Below are 27757 nucleotides of genomic sequence, written 5' to 3'. Positions count from 1 at the left end.
ATGGATGAAAAGACAAAGGAGGAAATGCCTAACAGCACAGGAAGATTATTAATTTTTACTGTCAATAATGATGTAGGTGAATAATCAAATGTCAATTACCATTTGAAATAACATTCAGAGATATTTGACAAGCAGTCTGTTTTACCCCTTTAAGTGGCCTAAAATACTAATAGACAAATCTCCTAATGGGAAAAAAAAAGGAAAAGTTATGTGTATTACTGAACTCCTAGTAAAATTAAACAAGATATTAGGGGAGAAAACACAGATTAATACAATCAAAGGTGAAAAAGAAGTGATTGCTACTGATCTCATGCATATTAAATGTTAAAAAGCTTTATAATGATGCAAAGGAACTGACCAAAACCATCATCAAGGAATAGAAATGCAAAAAGGCAAAGCAGTTGTCTGAGGAGGCCTTATAAATAGCTGAGAAAAGAAGAGAAGTGAAAGGCAGAGGAGAAAGGGAAAGATATACCCAACTGAATGCAGAGTTCCGGAGAATGGTAAGGAGAAATAAGAAAACATTCATAAGTGAACAATGCAAAGAAATAAAGGGAAATAATAGAATGGGAATACTAGAGATTGCTTCAAGAAAATTAGAGATACCAAGAAATGCTTCATGCAAAACTGGGCACAGTACAGGACAGAAATGGCAAGGATATTTTAAAAAAGCAAAAGAGATCAAGCAAGAATACACAGAAGAAACATACAAAATAGTTCTTAATTACCTGGACAGCCATGATGGTGTGGCTAGACACCTAGAGGTAGACATTCTGGAGTGCAAAGTCAAGTGGGCTTTAGGAAGCATTATCATAAACAAAGCTAATGAAAGTGATGGAATTCCAGGTGAACTATTTCAAATCCTAAAAGATGCTGCTGCTAAAGAGCTGCACTAAATATGGCAGCAAATTTGGAGCTCAGCAGTGACCATAGGACAGGAAATGACCGATTTTCATGCCAATCCTAAAGAAAGGCAATGTCAAAGAATATTCAAACTACCATACAACTGCACTCATTTCACATGCTAGCAAGATTATGCTCAACATTCTTCAAGCTGGATTTCAGCAGTGTGAGAAATAAGAACTTCCAGATGTACAACTGGATTTTGAAAAGACAAAGGAACCAGAAATCAAATTACCAGCATCCACTGGATCGTAGAAAAGACAAGAGAATTCCAGAAAATTATCTACTTCTGCTTCACTGACAACAATAAAACCTTTGACTGCATGGATCACAAGAAACTGTGTAAAATTCCTAGAGAAAAAGGAATACCAGGCAAACTTACTTGTCTCCTGAGAAGACTGTATGCAGGACAAGAAGCAATAGTTAGAACCATACATGGAACAACAGACTGGTTCCAAATTGGGACAGGAGTCCATCAAGATTGTGTATTGTCAGCCTGCTTATTTAACTTCTATGCAGAGTACATCATGTGAAATACTGGGCTACATGACTCACAAGCTAGAATCAAGATTACTAGGAGAAATATCACCATCCTCAGATAGGCAGATGATACCACTTTAATGGGACAGAGAGAAGAGGAACTAAAGAGCCTCTTGATGAAAGTGAAAGAGGAGAGCGAAAAAGGTGGCTTAAAACTCAACATTCAAAAATTAAGTTCACTGAGGTTCCATTTCACGCCAGTCAGAAAGGCTGCCATCCAAAAGTCACAAGCAATAAATGCTGGAGAGGATGTGGAGAAAAGGGAACCCTCTTACACTGTTGGCGGGAATGCAAACTAGTACAGCCACTATGGAGAACAGTGTGGAGATTCCTTGAAAAACTGGAAATAGAACTGCCATATGAACCAGCAATCCCACTGCTGGGCATACACACCGAGGAAGCAAGAATTGAAAGAGACACATGTACCCCAATGTTCATTGCAGCACTGTTTATAATAGCCAGGATATGGAAGCAACCTAGATGTCCATCAGCAGGTGAATGGATAAGAAAGCTGTGGTACATATACACAATGGAGTATTACACAGCCATTAAAAAATACTTTTGAATCAGTTCTAATGAGGTGGATGAAACTGGAGCCTATTTATACAGAGTGAAGTAAGCCAGAAAGAAAAACACCAATACAGTATACTAACACATATATATGGAATTTAGAAAGATGGTAACAATAACCCTGTATGTGAGATATCAAAAGAGACACAGATGTATAGAACAGTCTTTTGGACTCTGTGGAAGAGGGAGGGGGGGATGATTTGGGAGAATGGCATTAAAACATGTATAATATAAGAAACGGATCTCCAGTCCAGGTTCAATGCAGGATACAGGAAGCTTGGGGCTGATGCACAGGGATGACACAGAGGGATGGTATGGGGAGGGAGGTGGGGGGGTGGTTCAGGATGCGGAACACGTGTACACCATGGTGGATGCATGTTGATGTATGGTAAAACCAATACAATATTGTAAAGTAAAAAAAAATAATCATCATAATAATAAAATTTTAAGTAAATCAAGTTCATGGCATTTCGTCCCATCCCTTCATGGCAAATAGATAGGGAAACAGTGACAGACTTTATTTTCTTGGGCTCCAAAATCACTGCAGATGCTGACTGCAGCCATGAAGTTAAAAGGCACTTGCTCTTTGGAAGGAAAGCTATGACAACCTAGATAGCATATCAAAAAGCAGACATTACTTTGACAACAAAGGTCCATATAGTCAAAGCTATGGTTTTTTCAGTAGTCAGGTATGGATGTGAGAAGCGAATAATAAAAAAATGGCTGAGCACCAAAGAATTGATGGCTTTGAACTGTGGCATTGGAGAAGACTCTTGAGAGTACCTTGGACAGCAAGAAGATTGAATCAGTCAATCCTAAATACATCAACCCTGAATATTCATTGGAAGGGTTGATGCTGAAGTTGAAGCTTCAATATTTTGAAAACCTGTTGTGAAGAGCTGACTCACTGGAAAAGAGTCTGATGCTGGCAAAGATTGAGGGCAGGAGGAGAAGGGGTCAAGAGAATGAGATTGTTGGATGGCATCACTGACTTGATGGACATCAAGTTGAGCAAACTCTGGGTGATGATGAAGGACAGGGAAGCCTGGCATGCTGCAGCCCATGGGGGCCCCAAAGAGTCACAAACAAGTGAGTGACTAAACAACAACAGCCTTATTTCTGGTCCAACCCTCAAATCCATACATGACTGTAGGAAAAATCATAGTTTTAACAATAGAGACCTTTGGCTGCAAAGTATGTCTTTGATTTTTAATACGCTGTTTAGTGTGTCATAGCTTTTCTTCCAAGGAGTAAGTGTCTTTCAAATTCATGGCAGCAGTAACCATCTGCAGTGACTTTGCAGCCCAAGAAAATAATATCTGACAATGCTTCCTTTTTTTATCCCTTCTATATTTATCATGAAGATTTGGGGACCAAATGCCATGATCTTATTTTATTCAATGTTGAGTGTGTGTGTGTGTGTGTGTGTGTTTTCTTTTAATTAATTTATTTTTTATTGAAGGATAATTGCTTTACAGAATTTTGCTGTTCTCTGTCAAACCTCAACATGAATCACCCATAGGTATACATATGTCCCCTCCCTTTTGAACCTCCCTCCCATCTTCCTTCCCATCCCACCCCTCTAGGCTGATACAGAGCCCCTGTTTGAGTTTCCTGAGCCACACAGCAAATTCAGTTGGCTATCTATTTTACATATGGTAATGTACGTTTCCATGTTACTCTTTCCATATATCTCACCCTCTCCTCCTCCTTCCCCATGTCCATAAATCTATTCTGTCTGTTTCTCCCTTGTTGCCCTGTAAGCAAATTCTGCAGTACTATTTTTCTAGATTCCATATATATGTGTTAGAATACAATATTTATCTTTCTCTTTCTGACTTACTTCACTCTGTATAATAGGTTCTAGGTTCATCCACCTCATTAGAACCGACTCAAATGTGTTTATGGCTGAGTAATATTCCACTGTGTATATATACCACCACTTCTTTATCCATTCATATGTCGATGAACATCTAGGTTGCTTCCATGTTCTAGCTATTGTAAATAGTGCTGCAATGACCAATGGGATACAAATGTCTCTTTCAATTTTGGTTTTCTCAGGTTATATGCCTAGGAGTGGGATTGCTGGATCATATGGTGGTTTTATTCCTAGTTTTTTAAGGAATCGCCATACCCTCTTCCATAGTGGCTGTATCAAGTTTTAAGCTAGCTTTTTCACTCTCCTATTTCACCCTCAACAGGAGGCTCTTTAGTTCACTTCCTGCCACTAGAGTGATATCGTCTGAATATCTGAGGTTGTTGATATTTCTCCAAGAAATCTTGATTCCAGGTTGTGATTCATCCAGCCCAACATTTCACATGATGTACTCTTCATGCAAGTTGAAAAAACAGGATGACAATACAACCTTGTTATACTATTTTTCAATTTTGAACCAGTCACTTATTCCATGACCAATACTAACGGTTGTTTCTTGACCACATATAGATTTCTCAGGAGATAAGTAAGGTAGTCTGGTATCCCCATCTCTTTTAGAATTTTACCCAGTATGTTGCAATCCACAGAGTCAAAGGCTTTAGTATAGTCAATAAAGCAGAAGTACATATATTTCTGGAATTCCCTTGCTGTTTCTAACATCCAACAGATATTGGCAATTTGATCTGCTTTCTCTCTCTTTTCTAAATTCAGCTTGCACATATGAAAGTTTTCATTTCTCATACTGCTGAAGTCTAGCTTGAAGGATTTTGAGAATAACTTTGCTAGTATGTGTAATGAGTGAAATTATATGGCAGCTTGACGTTCTTTGGCATTGCTCTTATTTGGAACTGGAATGAAAACTGACCTTTTCCAATCCTATGGCCACTACTGAGTTTTCCAAATTTTCCGATATATTGACTGTAGCCCTTTAACAGTGCCATCATTTTAAAATTTGTAATAGCTCAACTGGAATTCCATCACTTCCACTAGTTTACTTCATAGTAAGAATTCCTAAGGCCCACTTGACTTCACACTCCAGGATGTCTGGCTCTAGGTGAGTAACTACACCTTCATGGTTATTTTAAGACATCGTTAAGGCATTTTTTTGTATATTTCTTCTGTGTATTCTTGTCACCTCTTCTTAATCTCTCCTGCTTTGGTTAGGTCCTTACCATTTCTATCCTTTATCATGTCCATCTTTGCTAGAAATATTCCCTTGATCTCTCCAATTTTCTTGAAGAGATCTCTAGTCGTCCCCATTCTTTTATTTTCCTCTACTTCTCTTCATTGTTCATTTAAGGAGGTCTTCTTTTCTTTCTTTGCTTTTCTCTGGAACTCTGCATTCAGTTGGGTATATCTTTTCTTTTCTCCCTTGCTTTTTATTTTTCTTCTTTTCTCAGCTATTTGTAAAGCCTCTTCATACAACCACTCTCCTTCTGCATTTCCTTTGAGATGGTTTTGGTCACTGACTGCTATACTACGTTAGGAACCTTTGTCCAAGTTCTTCAGGCACTCTGTCTATCAGATCTAAGTCCTTGAATCTAAGGGATTGAATGAAAAGATGTTAGGCATCACTGTCCTTAGATAATTGCAAATTATATCAATAATGAGCTATATTTATGCACATATTTTGACTCGTCGGTAAAACATTAACAACACCAATTGCTAGAGATAACGCAGGTAACAGAAAATCTGATATTTTCATTCCCTGTGAATGGTAACACAAAATGATATTGTCACTTGAGGAGACATTCCTCAGCGTCTTAAAAAACTATACCTATGTCTGACTCACGTATGGCAAAAACCAACACAATATTGTAAAGCAATTATTTCCAATTAAAAATTAAAAAAAAAAATTAAAAAGATATGCTGAGTTTCTAAGTTACCTGGTGGCCCAGTGGTTAAGATTCTGGGCTTTCACTGCCATGGACCAGGTTCAGTCCCCAGGGGGAAACTAATATCCCAAAAGCCAAGTGTCAAAAAAAAAATAGAAGAATCTAAGTATGGTCTTCCACATAATTCTGCAATTGCAGTTGCAGATACTTACCCAGTTGATTTGAAAACTCAAATCTACACAAAAACTGAATTCAAATAGTTCCTAGAAGCTTCATTTATAATCACCAAAAACTAGAAGTATTCAAGATGCTCCTACATAGGGAAATGGATGAAAAAAAAAGTAGTTCTTCTATATGTTCAATGAAAGAAAGTAATGGCTATCAAACTGTGAAAAGACATGAATGAACCATAAATCAGCATTTCTAACTGAATGAAACCAGTTTGAAAAGGCAACATATTGTATGATTTCAGTTATATGATATTCTAGAAAAAACAAAACAATATATGATGTAAAAAGGTCAATGGCTGTCAGGGATTGTTGAGAAACAGAGAGGATTACATAGGTGACATGAATGGGGGCTTTAAGGCAAAGAAACTATTTTGCTTAATTTGTAATGATGAATTCATGGTCCTATGCATTCTTCAAAATCCATAGAAAATTACATTCCAAAGAGTAAACCTTGGGCTTCCCTGGTGGTCTGGTGTTTAACAATCCAAGTGACAATGTAGAGAACACCTATTTGATGCTGGTCTAAAAGGATCCACATGCCATGAAGCAACTAAGCCCATGCATCACAACTACTGAGCCCACATCCTAGAGCCTGTCCTTCACAAAAGAGGCCACTGCAATGAGGAGCCTGTGCACACAACTAAGAGAGTAATTCTGTCTCATCACAACTAGAGAAAGCCCTCCTGCAGAAATGAAGACACAGTGTAAACAAAAAGGTTGTTTTTAGAAAGGAAGTGGGGAGGGTGGTAAACCTTAATTTACACAAATGTTTTTAAAAAATCACTTAAGAGGTTGGGGAATCACAGACTGGAATGCAGAATATGTCTCCCAAAACAACTGTATCTTATATGTCTGCAATAATTGCACTGAAGGGAGTAGGGTTGAAAATTGCTGACCTAAGTAGCTTTAAAATGATTCAAATTTGTAAGACTAAAAACAAAGAAAAGGTACATAAGTTCTACAATCTAGCTAATAAAGGGTTTCCCTTTGACCGTCATTGTATAGGTCAATAATTTTGATAATGTTATATAAGTAGACAGGTATTGAAGATTTAAGTAAATGGATAGTGGGTGCCAGGAATCTTACTTTTGCAGTGGGAGCTTACAGAGAAGAAGACCTGAAGTTATAATGTATCTGATAATGAAGATAACAGTATAGATTCGTTTTTAGTTTAGTATAAATCCAGAAGGTAGCATAAAGATTATACATACATATTGATACACAGGTACGCAGTCTCATACGTTTTTCCTGGTTCTATCCTGTTAGAGGACCTGGAATCAATGGCACATGACAGCAGTGAACACACCCAGGGCTGAGATCCTGGTTTCTATGGCAACTCACTCCAGTATTCTTCCCTGGAAAATTCCATGGACAGAGGAACCTGGTGGGCTACATTCAGGGGGTAACAGAGAGTCAGACAGGACTGAGGGACTAAAACTTTAATCCTAAAGAATCCAGGCATCATTGAAGAAATAACTGAGGTCTGTGGCAAGGAATATACAAGATGATTCTGAAGCATCTTATAATTCCAAAAAATAAAGGGCCTTTTGTGGTTTTTTTAAAAGCACTATGATAGCAGTTGGTCAAAAGAAGCAGCAACCCATTAAAAGGGCTCCCAGTGGATGAAGCTGGGGGAAAATCTAGCAACAAGATAAATTAGCAATGGTTATAATTCAAAGTATAAAATAAATATCCATGAACTCACACTGATCTAAAAAAAATAATTGAAAAAATTAATACATGAGACCAATGCATTAATTACCTATGTAAAGGAATGTTGAATAACTTTATAACAAAACATTTGAATAGCACATTGATTCTCCTGGTAGCCCTTTCCTCTTGCTATTTTCTACTTATTCACGTTTATATTAATTGAAATATACTACCTCAACAGACATTTATATCAAGCAAAAATAATACTGACAATACAAAGTCCAAAAGTTCAAAGATTTCTAATTCCTAGCTGTTTCTTTTACAGGGGTCCTCTGACATTTAATGTTTTTTAAAAATTATTTCCCAAGGACACCTAATTAAAAATATTCAACTAAATTTAGGTTGAACTAATAAGCATCATTGGAGAAGGCAGTGGCAACCCACTCTAGTACTGTTGCCTGGAAAATCCCATGGACAGAGGAGCCTGGTAGGCTGCAGTCCATGGGGTTGCTAAGAGTCAGACACGACTGAGCGACTTCACTTTCACTTTTCACTTTCATGCATTGAAGAAGGAAATGGCAACCCACTCCACTGTTCTTGCCTCGAGAATCCCAGGGATGGGGGAGCCTGGTGGGCTGCCGTCTATGGGGTCGCACAGAGTTGGACACGACTGAAGCGACTTAGCAGCAGCAGCAGCAGCAGCAGTACGCACCATCTCTCTCCAGAGGCATTTGAATTCTGTTTCACTGCAGCAATTCCCTGTGGCTATTTTAAGGGGAAAAAAATAGCAGGTAAAAACCAGTCTGTTTGTTTTGGGAACAGTAGTTAGACAATCTAGTCTTAGCCCCTGGAAGGTAAACAAGTGAAAACAAAAATTATAAACCATCCTTCTTTCACAAAGGTTACTGAGAGCCAAGTAAGATATTATATTGCTAGATTTTCCTTGCATCTAAGGTTAGGCTACTGCTAGTTTTATGAAAATTGGGGAAATGAGGTACTAAATGCCTGGCCTTGGATGGGGAAATGTGGAATAGTTCCAACTGCATTTTTCTCACAAGTTTCTACTGATATGCCATGCATTGCATTTCTTTTCCAGAACTTCTATTTCTTGATTCTCACTCAGAAATTTGAGCTCTCTCCTTAGGAAATAGGAGCTTCACTTTATTAACCAGCAAAGTAAATAACTTTATCGCCTTTATTTGCCTGTTTCATGAGAGTAAGTACTGTTCTAATCACACTTTCTTTGTTTCCTTTCCCTTTTTCTGTTATCTCTTCAGTTCTTTGAGTCTGACCCACATTTCAGGAAAGCTTGGTCTCTGGTTGGTTCTACTGTGCAACTATTTAAGCACTTAGGACAAAGTTTCATTTAGCTGCTACTCTCTCCCATTTCCAGCACTTCTAGCTTTCCTCTTAAACAACAAGCTAGTATCAGAGACACTGTTACTCAATTAAAATCTCGCAATACTACTGGAGGCTCAGCCTCTCACAGCAACATTAACTGATGATGTGGGACTGCCACGGAGCCTCTGCTACCATGTCACCAACCCTTTCCTGAGGGACCTCTTGAACTCTTTGCTTGTCTTCTGGATGTAACACCTTCTATTAGCACCTGGGACTATGTCACTTTTCTGTTAGGGTCTTGTCAATTTCAGGAATAAACTCTGTACTGGATTTATCCTTCAATATGTTTATCTCACTCTACGCAGCCAGGAGCATACTGCCAAATTCCACTTACACACTATGTAAGTATGTTATTGCATAGGAAAATCAGAAAAGTTAGAAACAAGCTTTGAAGTCTATGGAACACTCCAAAAATAAAGATTCCACACCAACACTTAAATGAAAGCAACAGATTACTTGGGTTTGAACAGTCAAATTGTTACCACATGGGATTATATAATTGTAAGTGTATTTTTCTTATCTCACTTCATTTAGTTTTCTCATTTTCTAATAAATTTATACTTAGATCAATTAACTTTGCTTATAAGAATCTCTTCTAAAAAGTAGCAGATTAGTATTTAACTCATAAAAGAAAAACTTTAATTTCTGAGTTTATCTAGGAATATATGCATATTAATCTTTATGGCTCTGATTCTTTTGGTAAGTTATTATTTATGTAGGCAGGAATGACATTACAAATTTAAACATATGGAAAATAACTCTCTAAAAAGATAAATTTCAAAATGTTTTATTTTCAGAAAGAGCATTAGACTATGTGGTGATTGAGGATTCAATAAAATAAGAAAACTTGGAGCACTAAAGACATTACTTGCAAGTTCAGTTCAGTTCAGTTGCTCAGTCGTGTCCAACTCTTTGCGACCCCATGAATCACAGCACATCAGGCCTCCCTGTCCACCACCAACACCCGGAGATCACTCAAACTCATGTCCATCGAGTCGGTGATGCCATCCAGCCATCTCATCCTCTGTCGTCCCCTTCTCCTCTTGCCCCCAATCCCTCCCAGCATCAGAGTCTTTTCTAATGAGTCAGCTCTTCACATCAGGTGGCCAAAGTATTGGAGTTTCAGCTTCAGCATCATTCCTTCCAAAGAACACCCAGGACGAATCTCCTTTAGAATGGACTGGATGGATCTCCTTGCAGTCCAAGGGACTCTCAAGAGTCTTCTCCAACACCACAGTTCAAAAGCATCATTCTTCGGCGTTCAGCTTTCTTCACAGTCCAACTCTCACATCCATATATGACTACTGGAGATACCATAGCTTTGACAATACAGACCTTTGTCGACAAAGTTATCTCTTTACTTTTTAGTATGCCATCTAGGTTTTGTCATGACTTTTCTTCCAAGGAGCAGCATCTATTAATTTCATGGCAGCAGTTACTGTTTGCAGTGATTTTTGAGCCCAAGATAATAAAATCTGATGGTACTTCCACTTTTCCTCTTCTATATTTGCCATGAACTTATGGAGAAGGAAATGGCAACCCACTCCAGTGTTCTTGCCTGGAGAATCCCAGGGACTGGGAATCCTGGTGGGCTGCCGTCTATGGGGTCGCACAGAGTCGGACACGACTGAAGTGACTTAGCAATAGCAATGGGACAAGATGCCATGACCTTAGTTTCTTAAATGTTGAGTTTTAAGCTAGCTTTTTCACTCTCCTCTTTCAGTCTCAACAAGAGGCGTTTTAGTTCACTTCCTGCCATTATAGTGGTATCATCTGCATATCTGAGGTTGTTGTATTTCTCTCAGCAATCTTGATTCCAGGTTGTGATTCATTCAGTCCAACATTTCCCATGATGTTCTCTGCATAGAGGTTAAAAAAACCCAGTGACAATATACAACTATGTTGTACTCTTTTCTCAATTATGAACCAGTCGCTTGTTCCAGATCTGATTCTAACTGTTGCTTCTTGACCTGCACACAGGTTTCTCAGGAGACAAGTAAGATAGTCTGTTATTCCCATCTATTTAAGAATTTTCCACAGTTTGTTGTAATCCATACATTCAAAGGTTTTATTATAGTCAATGAAGCAGTAGTACATGAATTTCTGGCATTCTCTTACTTTTCCAATGATCCAACGAATGTTGGCAATTTAATTACTTGTTCCTCTGCCTTTTCTAAACTCAGCTTACATGTGTGAAAGTTCTCAGCTCACGTACTGCTGAAGGCTAGCTGAAGGATTTTGAGCATAACTTTGCTAGCATGTGAAATGATTGAAATAGTATGACAGCTTTAACATCTTTGGCATCGCTCTTCTTTGGGACTGGAATGAAAAATGATCTTTTCCAGTCCTGTGGTCACTGCTGAGTTTTCCAACTTTCTGCCATATTGAGTTCAGCCCATTAACAACATCATGTTTTAGGATTTGTAATAGCCCAACTGGAATTCATTACCTCCATTAGTTTTGTTCATAGTAATACTTCCAAAGACTCACTTGACTTCACACTCCAGGATGTCTGGCTCTAGGTGAGTGACTACATCATCACGGTTATCCCAGTCATTAAAACATTTTTTTGTGTATTTTTGATATGTATTCTTGCCACCTCTTCTTAATTTCTTCTGCTTTTCTTAGGCCATGCTATTTCTGTCCTTTATCGTGTCTATCCTTGCATGAAATATTTCCTTGACCTCTTCAATTTTCTTGAAGAGACCTCTAGTCTTTCCCATTCTTTTGTTTTTCTCTACCTTTCTGTATTGTTCATTTAAAAAGGCCTTTTCTCTCTCTCTCTCTGCTATTCTCTGCAACACTGCATTCAGTTGGGTATATCTTTCCATTTTTACCATGATTTTCATTTCTTTTCTTTTCTCAACAGTTTGTAAAACCTCCTGAGACAACCGCTTCTCTTTCTTGCACTTCTTTTTCTCTGAGATGGTTTTGGTCACCACCTTCTATTCAATGTTAGGAACTTCTGTCCATAATTCTTCAGGCACTATGTCTACCAGATCTAATTCCTTGAATCAGAGGGATTAGAATGAAAAGATGTTAGAGATCACTGTCCTTAGACAACTGCAAATTATATCAACAATGAGCTACCACTATGCACATATTATGACTAAACTATAAAACATTAACAACACTGATTGCTAAAGATAATGCAGAGTAACAGGAAGTCTGATAGTCTCATTCATTGCTAATGGTAATGCAAAATGATGCAGTCACTTTGGAAGGAATTTCTCAGTTTCTTAAAAAACTATGCTTATGGCTTATTCATGTAGGCAGTAACCGACACAATATTGTAAAGCAATTATCTTCCAATTAAAATTAAATAAATTTTAGAATCCTATAGGGATTTCCTGAGTTCTCTGGTGACCCAGTGATTAAGATTCTAGGCTTCACTACCATGGCCCGCATTCAGTCCCTGGTGGGGAACTAAGATCCCACAAGCCAAGTGGAAAAAGAAAAAAAAAAAAATTCTGAATATAAATTTCCACATGATCCAGCAATTTCCTTTGCAGATACTTACCCTGTTGATTTGAAAACTCATGTCCACACAAAAACTGCATGCAAATGTTTGCTAGAAATTTTATTTATAATTACAAAACACTAGAAGTATTCAAGATGCTCCTAAAAAGGTAAATGAATGCATACAGTGACAGAAAGATATGAGCTATCAAATTGTGAAGACATGGATAATCTAGAAATCAATATTTTTAATTTAATGAAACCTGTTTGAAAAGGCAGCATACTATATGATCTCAATTATATCATATCCTAGTAAAAGGAAAACAATACATAATGTAAAAAGATTAATGTCCGCCAGAGATCATTGAGAAAAAGAGATTACATAGGTGACATGAATGGGGACTTTAAGGCAAAGAAATTATTTTTTATAATATTGCAATGATGAATTCATGGTCCTATGCAGTTGTCAAAATTCATAGAAAATTACATTCCAAAGAGTAAACTTTGGGCTTCCTTGGTGGCCCAGTGGTTAACAATCCAACTGCCAATGTAGAGAACATCTATTTGATCCCTGGTAAAAAAAACACCTCACATGCCATGAAGCAACTAAGCCCATGCATCACAACTACTGAGTCCATGCCCTAGAGCCTGTGCTTCACAGAAGAAGCCACTGCAATTAGACATCTGTGCACCACAAGTAAGAGAGTAGTTCTCACTCATCACAACTAGAGAAAGCCCTCCTGCAGAAATGAAGACATAGCACAGCCAAAAATTGTTTTTTAAAAAGAGGAGGTAAACCTTAATTTACACAAATGTTTAAAAAAAATCATTTAAGAGGTTAGGGGATCACAGAATGGAATGCAGAATATGACTCCCAAAATAACTGTATTTTAAATATCTGCAATAATCTCACTGAAGGGAATAGGGTTCAAAGTTGCTGACTTAAGTAACTTCAAAAATGATTGAAATTTGTAGGACTAAAAACAAAGAAAAGGCACATAAGTTCTGCACTCTAGCTTAGAAAGTATTTTCCTATCATTATATAGGTAAATAATTTTGATATGTTATATAAGTATATAGGAACTGAAGGATTAAGGAAATGGATGGTGGGTGCCAGGAATCTTACTTTTGCAGTGGGAGCTTATAGAGGAGCTAGAGGAATAAGTTATTATAATGTACCTGGTAACAAAGATACAGTATAGATTTATTTTTAGCTTAGTATAAATCCAGAAGGTAAGATAGAGTAATAGTATGCATACGTATTTATACACAGGTTCATAGGCTCATACATTTTCCCTGGTTCTGTCCTCTTGTGTGTGACTGTGTTAGTTGCTCAGTTATGTCTGACTCTGCGACCCTACAGACTGTAGCCCACCAGGCTTCTCTGTCCATGGAATTCTCCAGGCAAAAATATTGGAGTGGATTGCCGTTTCCTTCTCCAGAGGAACTTCCCAACCCAGGGATAGAACCCTGGGCTCCTGCCTCTCAGGCAGATTCTTTATCATTTGAGTTACAGGGGACCTAGAATCAATGGCACTGTGACAGCAATGAACACACCCATATTTGAGATCCTGATTTCTATGGCAACTCACTCCAGTATTCTTGCCTAGAGAATTCCATGGACAGAGGAGCCTGGTGGGCTACAGTCATGTGGTCGCAGAGAGTTGGACACAACTGAGTGACTAACACTTTCTAATACCATTCTCCAATAAAAGTATTCATGCATCATTGAAGAAATATCTGACTAAAGGGCTATGGTAAGGAATATACAAGATGATCCTGAAGCATTGTATAATGCCAGAAAATAAAGAAGTGACCTTTTAAAGCACTATGATAGAAGTAGGTCAAAGGACAGTAGCCAATTGAGAGGGCTCCCAGTGGCTGAAGCTGGAAAAAATCTAGCAACAAAATAAATTAGCATTGGATATAATTCAAACTATTAAATAAATATTCACAAATCCATACTGATCTAAATAAATAATTGAACACATTAATATGTGAGAAGGAATACACAAATTACCCATGGGAAAGGAGTCTGAATAATTCTATAAAAAGTAAAACATTTGAATAGCACATAGAATCTACTGGTAGCACTTTCTTCTTGCTATTTTCTGCTTCTGCACAAGTTTACATTCATTGAAATATATCACTTCAGCTAACATTTATTTCAAGAAAAATAAAATAACATGGACAATATGAAATCCAAAATTTCAAAGATTGCTAATTCCTTGCTGTTGTTCTTTGCAGTTGTTCCCTGACATCTTTTCTTTTTTAAAAAAATTATTCCCCATGAACACCTAATTTATATTATTCAGCTAAATTTAAGGTGAACTAATGACACCATCACTCTCCAGAGACATTTGAATTCTATTTCACTGCAACAATCCCCTGTGACTATTTTGAGGGAAAAAAAAAGCAATCTGTTTGTTTTGGAGGCACTATTTAGTCAATATAGTCTTTGCCCTGGAAGGTAAGCAAAGTAAAACAAAAATGTAAACTATCTTTCTTTCACAAAGGTTACTGAGAGCCAAGTAAGATATTATATTACTAGATTAGTTTGAACTTTCTCCTTAGGAACTAGCAGCTTCACTTTATTAACCAGTAAAACACATAACTTTATCCCCTTTATTTGCCTGTTTCACCAAAGTAAGTACTGCTCTGATCCCACTTCTTTTCCATTCCCTTTTTCTAGTATCCATTTAGTTTTTTGAGAGTCTGACCCACATTCCAGGAAAGCTTGGTCTCTAGTTCTGCTGTGCAACCAGTTAAACACTTAGGACAAAGGTTCGTTTCGCTATTACCCTCTCCCATTTCCAGCACTTCTAGCTTTCCTCCTAAACAAGCTAGTATCAGAGACACTGTTACTCAATAAAAAATCTTGCAATATTACCCGAGTCTCATCCTTTCAGACTCACATGAATTGACCGCGTGGGGCTGCCACAGAGCCTCTGCCACCATGTCAGCAACCCTTTCCTGAGGGACCTCTTGAACTCTTTGCTTGTCTTCTGGATGTAACACCTTCTATCAGTACCCGGGACTATGTCACTTATCTTTTAGGGCCTCATCAACTTCAGAAATAAATTTTCTGCTGGATTTATCCTTCAATATGTTCATCTCTCTACACAGCCAGGATAATACTGCCAAATTCCACCAACGCACTATGTAAGTATGTTATTGCATAGAAAAATCAGAGGCAGAAACAAACAAGTTGGGAAGTCTATGAAATATTCCATAAGTAAAGATTCCACACCGACACTCAAAGCAACAGATTACTTGGGTTTGAAGAGTCAAATTGCTACCACATGGGCTTATATAATTATAAGTATATTTTTCTTTTCTCACCTCATTTATTTTTCCCATTTTCTAATAAATTTATATTTAGATTAATTAACTTTGCTTGGAAGAATCTATTCTTAAAAGTAATAGATTATTGTTTAACTCAGAAAAGAAAATCCTCAAGTTCTGAGTTTGTTTATTTAGGAGTATATACATATTAATTTTGATGGCTCTGATCTTTTGGTAATATATTAATTACATAGCCAGAATGATATTAAGATTTAAAAATATGGAAAATAACTCTTAAAGACAAATTTCAAATTATACATGTGGTGATTGAACAAATATTAAAACATTTTATAGTATTTTACTGAACTTTTTTACCCATATGATCAAACTCTGAAAAGATAGATAACTATATGTGATAAACATATTTTTCTTATACAAACATGATTATTACTCTTTTCAAGGGACTCAGTTCAGTTCAGTCGCTCAGTCATGTCCAACTCTTTGTGACCCCATGGACTGCATCACGCCAGGCCTCCCTGTCTAACACCAACTCCCGGAGCCCACCCAAACTCATGTCCATTGAGTCAGTGATGCCATCCAACCATCTCATCCTCTGTCATCCCCTTCTCTTCCTGCCCTCAATCTTTCCCAGCATCAGGGTCTTTGCAAATGACTCAGCTTTTCGCATCAGGTGGCTAAAGTATTGGACTTTCAGCTTCAACATCAGACCCTCCAATGAACACCCAGGTCTGATCTCCTTTAGGATGGATTGGAATTCCATAACCTCCACTAGCTTAGTTTGTAGTGATGCCTCCTAAGGCCCACTTGACTTCAAATTCCAGGATGACTGACTCTAGATGAGTGATCACACCATCGTGATTAACTGGGTCGTGAAGATCTTTTTGTACAGTGCTTCTGTGTATTCTTGCCATCTCTTGTTAATACTTTCTGCTTCTGTCAGGTCCATACCATTTCTGCCCTTTATAGAGCCCATCTTTGCATGAAATGTTCCCTTGGTATCTCTAATTTTCTTGAAGAGATCAAGGGACTCACTCAATATTAAAAGGAGAATGATCTAAATAAAAAAGTTTTCTTGTCCTGGCTTAAACTTGGTTTCAAAAGTGGTGGTAACACTAAGTGATTAATTTATTGATCCATTATACCATACATTTCTTAAACAAGCAAAGGTTAGAAAAAAGAAACCCTGTACTCACTAAATCATGTTTCTTGTTTGTATTTACAGACCAGGAAGAAGTAAGCAATAAGAAGTGAGAAATCCCACCTCTGCCAAAGAGTTCATACTTCTGGGATTAACAGATGATCCAGAGCTAAATGTTTTCACTTTTCTGTTTCTATTTTGCACATATATACTGAGAGCGACTGAAAACATGACAGTTATCACACTTACTCTGCTAAACTCACACCCCAAAACACCCATGTATTTATTCCTTAGGAATTTCACTTTCTTAGAAATCTCATTCACTACAGTTTGTATTCCTAGATTTATGGTCAGCATTGTAATAGCGGATATGACAATTTCATATAATTCTTGCATGGACCAGGACATTTTCTCATATTCCTTGGTTCAACAGAAGTTTTTCTTTTGACCGTCATGCCCTATGATCATTATGTGGCTATCTATAAGCCATTGCATTACACAACAATAATGAATAGCAGGCTTTTTTATCTCTCCTTGCTAACAGAATCAGAAGATAATATGAAGAGGTGGCAAGAATACACAGAAGAACTGTACAAAAAAGATTTTCACTACTTGAATAATCACGATGGTGTTATCTAGAGCCAGAAATCCTGGAATGTGAAGTCAAGTGGGCCTTAGGAAGCATCACCACGAACAAAGCTAGTGGAGGTGATGGAACTCCAGTTGAGCTATTTAAAACCCTAAAAGATAATTCTGTGAAAGTGCTGCACTCAATATGCCAGTACATTTGGAAAACTCAGCAGTGGCCATGGGACTGGAAAAGGTCAGTTTTCATTCCAATCCCTAAGAAAGGCAATGCAAAGGATGCTCAAACTACCACACAGTTGCACTCATCTCACATGCTAGTAAAGTACTGCTCAAAATTCTACAAGCCAAGCTTCAGGAATATGTGAACTGTGAACTTCCAGATGTTAAAGGTGGATTTAGAGAAGGCAGAGGAACCAGAGATCAAATTGCCAACGTCTGCTGGATCTTCAAAAAAGCAAAAGAGTTCCAGAAAAACATCTATTTCTGCTTTATTGACTATGTCAAAGCCTTTGACTGTGTGGATCACAATAAACTGTGGAAAGTTCTTCAATAGATAGGAATACCAGACCACCTGACCTGCCTCTTGAGAAATCTATATGCAGGTCAGGAAGCAACAGCTGGAACTGTACATGGAACAACAGACTGGTTCCAAGTAGGAAAAGGAGTACGTCAAAGCTGTATATTGTCATCGTGATTATTTATCTTATATGCGGAGTACATCAAGAGAAATGCTGGGCTGGATGAAGCACAAGCTGGAATCAAGACTGCTGGGAGAAATATCAATAACCTCACGTAGGAAGATGACATCACCCTTATGGCAGAAAGTGAAGAGGAACTCAAAAGCCTCTTGATGAAAGTGAAAGTGAAGAGTGAAAAAGTTGGCTTAAAGCTCAACATTCAGAAAACTAAGATCATGGCATCTGGTCACATCACTTCATGGGAAATAGATGGGGAAACAGTGGAAACTGTGGCAGACTTTATCTTTTGGGCTCCGAAATCACTGCAGATGGTGACTGCATCCATGAAATTAAAAGACACTTGCTCCTTGGAAGAAAGAGTCCCTTAGACTGCAAGGAGATCCAACCAGTCCATCCTAAAGGAGATCAGTCCTGAGTGTTCATTGGAATGACTGATGTTGAAGCTGAAACTCCAGTACTTTGGCCACCTCATGTGAAGAGTTGACTCATTGGAAAAGACCGATGCTGGGAGGGGTTGGGGTCAGGAGGAGAAGGGGACAACAGAGGATGAGATGGCTGGATGGCTTCACTGACTCGATGGATATGAGTCTGAGTGAACTCCCGGAGTTGGTGATGGACAGGGAGGCCTGGCATGCTGCGATTCATGCGGTCACAAAGAGTCAGACACAACTGAGCGACTGAACTGAACTGAACTGAAGCTGAAACTCCAATACTTTGGCCACCTGATGTGAAGAGCTGACTCATTTGAAAAGACCCTGATCCTGGGGAAGACTGAAGGCGGGAGAAGAAGGGGCGACAGAGGATGAAATTATTGGATGGCATCCCCGGCTCAATGGACATGAGTTTGAATAAACTCAAGAGTTGGTGATGTACAGGGAAGCCTGGCGTGCTGCAGTCCATGGGGTCGCAGAGTCAGACAGGACTGAGTGACTGAACTGAACTGAACTCCTCCAGATCGAATCATGCTATTAGGTGTTATCTTTCTTTGCCTCTGCCTGATAATAGAGCCCTATTTACCATAATCATTGCATTCAGTCCTACAAATACTCCCTATCGTGCAAAGTAAACAGCTATTATTTTAGCTTGGTAGAGCATAGACTATGTGGACTGCCATCCCTATGACACCATTAATTGAAGTCTAGAAACCATTATGTTAATTAATTTTAACTAAAATTAAAGTTTAAAACACCCAATCTTTGGTGACACATTTTATCTGTTCCTTTCTAAATCCAAGTATACAAAATATTTACTTGAAGAAATCTGTAATACTTTATTAAATCTCTCATTAAAAATGTATGACCTTTTCCAAAGAGAACATCAGCTGTATTTAAAAAAGAAAGGACAAACAAAAACAAAAAACACCTTTTCACCATCGTTTGTACTATATAACCACATAGGTAAGGTATTTCTTTTAGGCTCCAAATAAATTTTTACCCTATATTCATTTTCCTCACAAAAATTTGCAAGAGAGTCAATGAGAGTCTCTCTTCTTTGAAAACAATGGTCAGAAAAAATATTTGAAAAATAACCAAGAAATAATTTTTTCATCAGTCTTTCCTTTTTTTCCATGCAAACTCCAGTATTACAGATAGAATTCTATAGTCATTCAATACCTAATGGCTCCTGAAGGAATCTTATTAAAAATTGTAGCTAAAATAAACTGCATTGTAGATGCACTGGTTTTTCTTCCTCAGAGAAGTTTTCTTTATATTTCCCTCAAAAAAAAAAAAAAAAAAAAACCTCATCTGTAACAGTACACTCAAAATATATTAAATGGGTCAGTTTATTTTGGAGAAAAGCATTTTGGAAAACCTATATCACTGAGCAATATCAGAAAAGTCATAAAACCCATGACACTTAAATTACAAAAAAAAAAATTTTGGACGTTTGCGGACTGGATTTTTTCATCCTCACAGATTGGGTATTTGAGAAATGGTTGGTTTATGACTAGGAAAATCCAAACCAAAGATTTAAATTTTTAATCATGAGTGCACAAATGTGAATTCATTTTATAAAATATGTCAAAGTGAAGGAAATCTTTTCTACCTAAAACATCATGTTTCTCTTATTGTAGATAATCAGAAAAATATTCAGGTTTAAACCATGACTCGGTTCCATTGACTATCATAAAGGTGAGTGCATTTTTTCTTTATCTACATCATTAATTATCTTTTTGAAATCATATATCTCTAAAAATTACTCTCTTTAAAATGCAGCATGAAGGCACTCTGTCAATTCTTGCATTATTTTCTCTGCCTATAGCTTTGTAAACTTGTCAGAGCTGAACTCATAAATGTATCACACTTGCCTGAGGAGGGAGTCAGGTAGTATTTTTTCAGTCAATTCCCTCATCTGCATAATGAGTCCTTAAAAGGACCAAGCAAAAGCATTTTGGGCACAGAGTAAAAGGCTGTTTATATGTTTGTTATAATATGAATAATATTGATAATAACACTAATAGTAAAATTCATTATATTTTGTTATATGATTAATTACTGTTATCATTGATGTTACTATCTTCCTTTTAATATAGTTTCTTTCCCTATTGCATCCTTCATAACTAGTTTAATAAACAATACAGCTATCAAATTACTATTTTTGAAAGCAGAACTTGATAAAGGTTGTCATGCAATAACTTTCTGAAATAAGTATATAATCTTTTATAGGAAACAGTATGATCTCTTTCATTGTTTAGTGATTGACTTTATTTAAGGAGTCCAACAGGAAATTTTACCCTGTAACTTTGTTTATGGGCTAACATTGGGCTAAGAAGAAGCTAAGATTGTGCTTGCATTACCTTTAGTTAAAAAGGAGTGAATAGAATTAATTTTGCATAAAGGCAGAATAGAATTGATTTCAATGAATTGCTCATAAATAATATTTTCTCTTTAACTTTTTACTATGACTAGACCACAACTTATTTAGAAAAAGAATGCATTCCAAAACAAAAATAAATTTTTGAATAGAAAAATTAGCATGTAGAATTTTATGCACATTATGTTTTCAGAAATACTATATACTCAGTAACTTGTTTAATCTTCCCAATGACCTACTTCCTAGTGAAGTACGCTAAGTATTTATCATTATGACTTGTTCTTATGACTGTGAAAAATGACTTTCTGTATGTTAATAAGTAATCAAAACTATACAGCAGGGAATTATCAAAAGCTGAGATAAAAATTTAAGGTTTTTAAACACAGATTAACTTTTTTCCCCACTAGACAAATTCTAATATGAATTTTTTTAAATTTTATTTTTAAACTTTACAATATTGTATTAGTTTTGCCAAATATCGAAATGAATCCATCACAGGTATATCTGTGTTCCCCATCCTGAACCCTCCTCCCTCCTCCCTCCCGATACCCTCCCTCTGGGTCGTCCCAGTGCACCAGCCCCAAGCATCCAATATCGTGCATCGAACCTGGACTGGTGACTTGTTTCATACATAATATTATACATGTTTCATAATATGAATTTGCATTCAGTTCAGTTCAGTCGCTCAGTCGTGTCCGACTCTTTGTGACCCAATGAATTGCAGCATGCCAAGCCTCCCTGTCCATCACCAACTCACGGAATTCACTCAAACTCATGTCCATCAAGTCGGTGATGCCATCCAGCCATCTCTTGCTCTGTCGTCCCCTTCTCCTTCTGCCCCCAATCCCTCCTAGCATCAGAGTCTTTTCCAATGAGTCAACGCTTCGCATGAGGTGGCCAAAGTACTGGAGTTTCAGCTTTAGCGTCATTCCTTCCAAAGAACACCCAGCGATGATCTCCTTTAGAATGGACTGGTTGGATCTCCTTGCAGTCCAAGGGACTCTCAAGAGTCTTCAACACCACAGTTCAAAAGCATCAATTCTTCGGCGCTCAACTTTCTTCATAGTTCAACTCTCACATCCATACATGACTACTGGAAAAACTATAGCCTTGATTAGATGGACCTTTGTTGGCAAAGTAATGTCTCTGCTTTTGAATATGCTGTCTAGGTTGGTCATAACTTTCCTTCCATGGAGTAAGCATCTTTTATTTATTTATTTTTTTTTTAATCTTTTTTTTTCTTTTTTTAATTTTATATTATTTAACTTTACAATATTGTATTGGTTTTGCCATATATCAAAATGAATCTGCCACAGGTATACTTGTGTTCCCCATCCTGAACCCTCCTCCCTCATCCCTCCCCATACCATCCCTTTGGGTCATCCCAGTTCACCAGCCCCAAGCTTTCAGTATCGTGCATCAAACCTGGACTGGCGACTCATTTCATATATGATATTATACATATTTCAATGCCATTCTCCCAAATCATCCCACCCTCTCCCCCTCCCACAGAGTCCAAAAGACTGTTCTATACATCAGTGTCTCTTTTGCTGTCTTGTATACAGGGTTATTGTTACCACCTTTCTAAATTCCATATATATGCGTTAGTATACTGTATTGGTGTTTTACTTTCTGGCTTACTTCACTTTGTATATAGGCTCCAATCTTTTAATTTCATGGCTGCAATCACCATCTCCAGTGATTTTGGAGCCCCAAAAAATAAAGTCAGTCATTGTTTCCACTGTTTCCCCATCTATTTGCCATGCAGTGATGGGACCAGATGCCATGATCTTCATTTACTGAATGTTGAGCTTTAAGCCAACTTTTTCACTCCCCACTTTCACTTTCATCAAAAGGCTTTTCAGTTCATCTTCACTTTCTGCCATAAGGGTGGTGTTTATCTGCGCATCTGAGGCTATTGATATTTCTCCCAGCAATCTTGATTCCAGCTTGTGTTTCATCCAGTCCAGCATTTCTCATAATGTACTCTGCATATAAGTTAAATAAGCAGGGTGACAATATACAGCCTTGACGTACTCCTTTTCCTATTTGGAACCAGTCTGTTGTTCCATGTCGAGTTCTAACTGTTGCTTCCTGACCTGCATATAGGTTTCTCAAGAGGCTGCTCAGGTGGTCTGGTATTCCCATCTCTTTCAGAATTTTCCACAGTTTATTGTGATCCACACAATCAAAGGCTTTGACATAGTCAATAAAGCAGAAATAGATGTTTTTCTGGAACTCTCTTGCTTTTTCAATGATCCAGTGGATGCTGGTAATTTGATCTCTGGTTCCTCTGCCTTTTCTAAAACCAGCTTGAACATCTGTAAGTTCACGGTTCACATATTGTTGAAGCCTGTCTTGGAGAATTTTGAGCATTACTTTACTAGCGTGTGAGATGAGTGCAATTGTGTGGTAGTTTGAGCATTCTTTGGCATTTCCTTTTTTTAGGATTGGAATAAAAACTGACCTTTTCCAGTCCTGTGGCCACTGCTGAGTTTTCCAAATTTGCTGACACATTGAGTGCTTTTGCTTTATTCTGATGGATAAAGTTTTGTCACTTCCTAATAATGTGTGTTTTATTGTTCTTTGTACAAGATAAAAGCACTATAAATGTATTTGAAATCATATAAGGAGTTGATATCCTCTCTTTTTTTACCTACAGACCTGCAGGATTCAGAGTTTAGTCATGCCAAATAAAGCATTAATCAGAGAATTCATTTTTCTGGGGCTTAAAGATGGCTCAGAGGTACAAGTTGTAATATTCTTCTTTATGTTGTTCACCTACTTACTGAGTGTAATGGAAACATGAACATCATCATGTTAAAACTATTCAGTGTCTGTTTGAAGATACCTGTGTATTTCTTCCTTAGGAATTTCTCTTTCTTAGAAATTTCATTCACCACAGTCTGTATTCCTAGGTTTCTGAGCAGCCCTGCTACAGGAGACACAATCATTTCCTATAATGCTTGCATGACACAAGTGTTGTTTTTTGTTTGTTTGTTTGTTTTTCAATTCTGGCCTCCAGAGTTTTTCCTTCTGGAGGTGATGTCCTATGATTGTTATGTGGCTATCAGCAAACCTATACATTACACAACCATCATGAGTAACAGAGTCTGCAACTAGCTTGTAATCAGCTTGTAATCAGCTCCTGGCTGGCTGGTTTCTTAATTATCTTCCCTCCTCTACCCGACCCTGATTATGGGCTTCCAGCTGGATTTCTGTGATTCCAACATCATTGATCACTTCACTTGTGACTCTTCTCCTATGCTACTGATTGCTTGCACAGACACAGAGTTTCTAGAACTTATGGCATTTTTCTTAGCAGCATTCACACTCATGGTAACTTTAGCCTTGGTGATTCTCTTTTACACATCCTTAAAACAATTCTGAAGATACCTTCTGCCCAGCAAAGAAAAAGGCCTTCTCTACTTGCTCATATGATTGTGGTTTCTGTTTCTCACAGGAATTGTATTTTCATCGGAGAAGGCAATGGCACCCCACTCCAGTACTCCTGCCTGGAGAATCCCATGGATGGAGGAGCCTGGTGGGCTGCAATCCATGGGGTCGCTGAGGGTCGGACAGGACTGAGCGATTTCACTTTCACTTTTCACTTTCATGCATTGGAGAAGGAAATGGCAACCACTCCAATGTTCTTACCTGGAGAATCCCAGGGACGGGGAAGCCTGGTGGGCTGCCATCTATGGGATCACACAGAGTCGGACACGACTGAAGTGACTTAGCAGTAGCAGCAGCAGCAGCAGTACTTAATACCTCTGTTGCTCCCATGCTGAATCCCTTTACATACACCTTAAGAAACCAGTAGGTAAAACAAGTCCTGAAGGACTTGTCTTCAACAACAAAAAAAATTTTATTATCAATCAAGCACTGCTGCTGCTAAGTTGCTTCAGTTGTGTCCGACTCTGTGTGACCCCATGGAAGGCAGCCCACCAGGCTCTGCCGTCCCTGGGATTCTCCAGGCAAGAATACTGGAGTGGGTTAATCATTATGAAATCTGTAACTGAAACCACAAATAAACAACACATAAACACAAACCACTGTTTCAGATGGTTGATATACAGAAGGGAACAAAGCACACAAAACCTCTTGATATTGCAGAGTTTATTTCTAGTGCAGGAACAGACTTCAAACAGTCAACATAATTGAAATTTAAATTATTTTGTATTGTAGTAAGTGAAAATAATATGAACAAAATTGATATGCTGTAAGGAAAGGAGGACACAATTCAAATTAAATAGGGTGGTCAAAGATTTCACAGTTATTTTATAGCTCCTTTTATATTTCACTTTTCTACTTCCAAAAGTATTTCTCTGTATTTGTTACTTTTTTCCCCTTATAATGTTCCCCAGCTCTATGTATCATGTATTCCACAGTTGGCAAACATAGGAAGAGTCTGAGATGTGATTTTAATATTGGTCTTTAATTTCAAAAGACAATTAGAAAGCTCTAGATAGCTATTCAAGTCCTACATGAGGAATAAATGATTCAAAATAAAATTCACAATAACCCACAGTTAATGAATGGAACCTAAATTCAAGACTTAGAAAACCATGCTTTATGATTATTTATACCAAAGGACTCTGTCTCCTCCCTACTTTTATTTCCTTTTCTATTGAGTCAGCTATTCAAATCTGTAAAGGGAAAAAAACGGATTGCAGAGAGTGTTTGGGATGGACATGTACACACTGCTATATTTAAAGGAGATAACCACCAAAGACCTACTGTGTACCACAGTGAACTCTGCTCACTATTCTGTAGTAACCTAAATAGGAAAATAATTTTGAAAAAGAATAGATTCATGTATATGTATAATTGATTCACTGTGATGTACACCTGAAACTAACAGAACAGTGTTAATCAATTATACTCCAATATAAAATAAAAATTAAAAATAAATAAGTTAAATAAATATAAATAAGTTTTGTTAAAAAGATTTTAAAAAAAATTATCCTCTACTGTGAAAATAGATTAAGTTGTCCATATCACTTTCTTGCAGCTCTGCTTCATCAGAACTGTTTATCTATATTTTTCCAAGTTATACTCTTCTTGTTAGGCAATAAACTGGAGTTGTGAGAGACTGCAGGTGTTTGGTGGGTGATTTCTTTCAGTGAGTGATGTCAACAGAAATTATGACTAATTATTAAATATTAATTATTAATGAAATCATTATTGCTAAATATTAGGGATAACTGCTTTTACATCACATGCAGTGACCTTTGTTTTTCCATATCATAACATCAGAAAAATTTTAACATTAAATAGTCAGAAGTAGGTAATCATAAAAAGCTTAGTCCATGAAATTACTGAAAATCAGTGCAAGATGCTTACACACCTATTTAACATACATGTATAAGGATCAGAGAACACAATTATTGGTATACAAATGAGGGAAATTCAAAGATAAATCACACACCTTTACCGTTTTCAATCACTGTAAGTATCTCACACCATTTAATTAGAAGGAATGGAAATATTGAAATTAAATGTGAAGTTTAATTAAAAATTGAAATTAAAAAAAAAATCAAATGTGGAAAACCTGACTCAGGGTTCGAAGCTAACCCAGGGACTGAACCCACGCTTCCTACATTGGCAGGAATAGTCTTTACCCTGAGCCACCAGGGGAGCCCAAAGCCAATGGTTAACTATTGGCTAAAATGAAGATTTCCTATTAATTATCAAGTGCTTGAAGTAATGTATATATCACATGAAGACAAATTCTTTAAAATGGAAAAATATCATTTTGTGTTTTTATAATTATATTTATACTTACAGTGGTGATAAAATATCTAATAAATCAACTATTAGTTAAGCCTCTGCTTTGAAGTATCATAATTGGGTACACAAAAGTAATTTAAGTATCTTAGTTTTCATTTATAATATATATTCAACAACAAGATGCTATTTTGAAGAAGTTATCTTTTTCTGCCTTGTATTTACTCACTGTGGAATGAACTGTGCCTCATTTGCTCATTAGTAAGAGCAGTTTTGGTACACATTAAAGTGTATCTTGGATTCTATGCCAATACATTGGAAATAATACAGAAACATAAAGGTGAAATTTCGGTTGTTTCTAATTTTGGTGTATACTAGTTATTTAGCTCAATTCATGAAAGTAGAAGTACTTCTTAAGGAAATATAGCTGAAATGATGCAACTCAAAAGATTTAATAATTTTAAAGTTATTTTATACACGATGAGATCATGTCTTTCTTCATTAATAGTCTTCTGTCTGTTTTGCTTTCATATTTTAAACATATACCATACAGTGTGAAGGATATAGCCATCATAAAAATATGATCAGGAAATGTTGGTTTATTTTCACTACACTTCCCACCTCACCAAATACTTGACCATCACCCTGCTGGATAATTTTCTCAACCTTCTCCTGGGACACAGGTCCCATAATATCAATTAAATATACTCACCAAAGCTAATCTTGTGCATGATTCATCAGTGCCCTATTATTATTTTCCCAGAAGTCATTAAGGATTTATCTCAAAGAATATTTCTGAAGCCAAAAAAAAATATAGTTCTGTAACAAAACACTTTAAATTTTCTAGGTTTACTTTTTTCCTAAGAAAAATAAATGGAAATGGCCTTCTGTGAATTATCAGAAGAGCTTATTACAAAAGATTTTTCAAATGTTTTTCCTTTTTAGCTTTCACGTGA

General features: G+C 37.1%; 1 pseudogene; it reads left to right on the top strand.

The window, feature by feature from the left end:
- On the top strand, positions 1 to 27757 carry LOC104983257 (annotated as a pseudogene).

This window comes from Bison bison, unplaced genomic scaffold (assembly GCF_000754665.1).
Source record: "Bison bison bison isolate TAMUID 2011002044 unplaced genomic scaffold, Bison_UMD1.0 scf7180017862134, whole genome shotgun sequence".
NCBI lineage: Eukaryota > Metazoa > Chordata > Mammalia > Artiodactyla > Bovidae > Bison > Bison bison.
The sequence above is the reverse complement of the archived record's forward strand: the minus strand, read 5'-3'. Positions and strand labels throughout refer to the sequence as shown.